General features: G+C 36.3%; 1 protein-coding gene across 6 annotated transcripts in view; it reads right to left on the reverse strand.

The window, feature by feature from the left end:
- Positions 1 to 4150, reverse strand: part of DOCK9 (dedicator of cytokinesis 9) — a 222893-nt gene that overhangs the window by 24508 nt on the left and 194235 nt on the right. The gene's annotated exons all lie outside the window — the stretch shown is intronic.

Raw genomic sequence — 4150 nt, forward strand, 5'->3', positions numbered from 1 at the left:
TACAAGGTCCCTTCTGACCCTACTTCTATGATTCTATGTATACAGCAGGTTTATTTTAGAGAATTTTATAACCTACTCAATGGAACTACCCCCAAGAAAGAAAACATATGTGCTTTATTACATAGCTTCTGTGTATGTACACATTTATATTTAATCAAGCAAATAAACTTTATATTTTTTGTTTTAGAAGGCAGTTTTCAAACAGAATGTTCCGTTTCGTTGTTGTCTTTAATAATTCCAAAATAATGTCAGGAAGAGCAAGTTAACCAAGCAGAACATAAGCATTATAGTTTGTATTTAATTTATACATAGGACTAGCAACTTATTTACATTTCTAGCAAAATTAGGTGCATTGCACTGATCTCTGCTCAGAAACCCATGCTTAGTACAGCACTAAGCATGAGTTTCTGAGTCTGAAAGGCAGATGACAAAACTTAAGAAATTGGGAAACTTGAGGAAACAGACAAAGTTAACTGGGCATATCACTCCAGGCTGGTTTTATCTCATCTCAAAACAATAAAAAATAAAAGACAGATTAGTTGGGGTCAAACAGTTAATATTTACTTGTATTGACATTTAATGCAACAACAGTCAAGATTATTTTCTCTTTTGTGTATCACCATACATTTAATAATCAAGAACAAAATAAGTTATTAAACACTATCCTTCCTTCAAAAACTTGTTAGATTTTAGTTTTCAATATATTTTATTAATTTTGCTATATCCTTGACATAAAGGAATATTATGTTAAGAAAAATGAGATGAAAAACAGCTTCAATATCAGTCTAACAAACAAAATTCATGTCAGGACTGGGTGAAAAGGAAATATTTCACAGGGTAGAATTAGAGACTGCATTTGTAATGGGGTTAGTGGCACTGATAGATTTACATAAAGATTTAAGGCCGATATGCAAGTATAATGTTCACTTAATGTAGTTTTGTATACAAGTCTCCATCTCTACCACGATTATGGTCAACTTATTTTATTTCTTGAAAGGATTATCATGAGACTATTGTTAATTTTAAATGGTTTCAGTAATGATGGTAATTTTTCCTGGTAGTTCTTAGATTAGGCCACCATTTAACATTTAGAAGCTGTGCACCAGAGGGTGCAGATAGAAAATAGATACCATATTATGGAACTGGTAACTTTGACTAAATATTCCCTCTGTCATTCTGTTTGTACTTCCCTTTGTCATCTGTAGTCTAATGGAAAAGCAGACTATTGTGTTTAGTGAATGTATATTTTTTAATCCTGGTTCATGTCTTGTTCCAAATTTAATTTGTCTCTCTCTTTAAAGGAACCATAGAAAGAGTAATGCAGGGACTGCCAGAGGCGACTATAGACCAAAAAACTACCTTTTCTCCCTTTAAACTACACCACATAGGGAGACTACAGAATCTAACAAAGTTAAGAGATGCAGGATCAAGACCACAATCTAATTTTCTAAATGTAAAATCAAACCACACGGCTTTGTAAGAAAAGATTTATCACACTAATACATTAATTGTTTTGCCTTCATAAAGCCCATTTACTCTTCTACCGTGTGTATGTTACATAATGGTGCATTATGCCCAGCTGCCTGCAACTGCCCAGCCCAATTTCTACTTGCATTGCCTGGCAGAAGCCTACAGCATGAGTTCTGAACTAACACCTCTGGATCTGTAGCAAGATACCTCAACTGCTCAGCCATTTCATCTCTTGTATAGTTCTTTGCATTCTTTGGTCCTATCACACTGCAAGCCTTTGATTTTGTCTGTGTAGTGACAACTTAGAACTTTTTATTCTATCTATTTTCTATAATTAGGTACTGATATACTAGTTAGCACTGTGAAAGTCCTTTAACTCTAAGAAATTTAAAATATTTATTCCTTTTGTGTTCATTAAATGTTTAGAAAAATAAAATATATGAGTTAATTCACAGGGATTCTATAAACAGACTATACCTACTACATGACTGCACTTGCAGATAGCGCTTAGGTATAAATATGCTATACTTGACAAATATATTATTTGTTTAAAGGAGCAATAATCTGTTAAAGTATGTGACCACATTGCTGTATACATTGTACACTGCTCAACTGTAGCAGCACTGCTACCACATCACTAATTGTATGTTCTGCAGAGTATCATCCTAAGCAGCTGACAGCATCTGAGATCTAGATGCTGCTGTTAAAACAGATTACTCTCTTTACAGCCTCCTAATACTGAACGCATAAAGGCAAATGCTTTCCCCTGCCACAGGGGTTTCAGATTTGCTTGGTCTCTAGGGCCAGATCCAGAATGCAGATCTTCTCATAGGACAGATCTGGATCCACCTCTGGCAGGGGGAGTCGAGTCAGGAGGCATTAATTCAGCCATTGCTTGCCAACATGTATCCTCAATAGCACTCCATGGATTGCCAAAAACTAACTCATCTAGGAGCCCAGGGGATTCTAACTCCTCTAGGGGCCCTGCTGGCTGGATCACAAGGGTATGCAGTCCACCAGCCAAATACCTGATAGCCTGCTCTATTATTATTTGGTCATGCTTATGAAAGAAGACAGAGGACAATAACCTGAATAGGATGGAAAATAGCATCTGAAGATGAAGAGAAAATGACATCCAAAGGCCAAATCATGTCCTCTAAAAAAATCAGTCATCTAAGTCAGTGGTTGGCAATCTTTTTAGGCTTCAGGCCAGAGTGACCCTGTTTGAGCCAGAGGCACACTGGAAGACAAGTGTTAGGACCCATCTGCTGCCACCATTTATCCTATACCAGCACAGGGGGAGTGCCCGCAGCTAGCGATTCCCCCCATGGCAATGAAAAAAAACAACTGCTGCTGAATGCTACCAAAACCCCCATGTCCACAGGCAGGATCTGGCCCACGGGCTGTAGATTGTCAAGCCCTGATGTAAGCATAAGGAATCCCAATTGTTCCTAAGCATAAGGAATCCCTACAGTTCTATTAAAGGGCACTAGCATTATTTCATAATTTTCAAATCGATACTAGGCTGGATGCTACTCCGCCTACAGTGACCTTAGTGACCCTTATGTGCAATTCTATCTTACCCTGCTCAAGTCTCTGAAAAACCTAACACAAAAAGCATGTGGATCTTTCTTCTCCTAGCTGCATATTACAAACACAGATGCATTAATGGATTTTTAGGTGTTTGAATAGGACAGAAAAGAACCACATTTAAATGCTTAATAGGTGGGTAAGATATGGCTCATTATATTCAATATTTAGTAAGACTGAGAAAAAGGCAGAACCTACCCAGAAGATCTTAGAAGCTCAAAAGACATGACACAGACAGAGTACACTGGAAAATTCAGATGATGAAATAATATATACCACTACTCCATTATTTATCATTTTATTAGCTGTGAACAAGTGATACAACTGTGCTTTAGGCAGCAAGGGAGAAAAGTAAAATATTTCTTAGTTTTTTTTCTCTTTCTCCTTAAAATGGAATTGTAGCTTACAGTTTCCAAGGCACTTTTAAAAGCTTTTCACCTAATCAATGCCATCCTTGTGGCACAATGGACTAATTTTTCCTCACCTAAGTATGGTAAAATTCGTGTCTCACTCTCTTCCATACTCACGCACCTGGTAAGCACTTTATAACCTATTGAATCCATGATTTAATAATAATCTTGTGAACTACAGACCTGGTTAAATGTTTACTTATATACTAGGAATAAAAAGGGGTGAAACCACATTTAAATGCAACTGATAAGAAAAGCCTTATGCTGCAAGTTCACTTATCATTCAATGTTGCATGCATAAAGTCATTTTATGCTTCTCCTGTATGCTTCCAAGATAAAATGAGGTATCAGAGTTCATATCAATAAACATATTAAAATCACTAGCCTATAAAATTTATTGTTCTTAAATTCTTTCTTTATTTAACAGATGTATTTGTTGCACTTCTATTCCATATAAAATTTTCAAAGCTAAAAAGGCATCATGACTAAATAGCTGCTTTTACTCTATTTCAGAAATAGTTTACAGTATAAAAAAAACTGATTAAAAAAATACAACTAAAACTACATGACGTCACATAGTAAAAATCATTGGTCTTTACCGGACTGCTTTTTCTCTGAAATAGAATGGCAACGATGAGACTCCCCCCTCAGGCCCCAGGGGAGGCACACCTAGGCCAAGG

The sequence above is a fragment of the Gavialis gangeticus genome, unplaced genomic scaffold (assembly GCF_001723915.1).
Source record: "Gavialis gangeticus isolate Ggan-Ray unplaced genomic scaffold, GavGan_comp1, whole genome shotgun sequence".
In the NCBI taxonomy this organism is placed as follows: domain Eukaryota; kingdom Metazoa; phylum Chordata; order Crocodylia; family Gavialidae; genus Gavialis; species Gavialis gangeticus.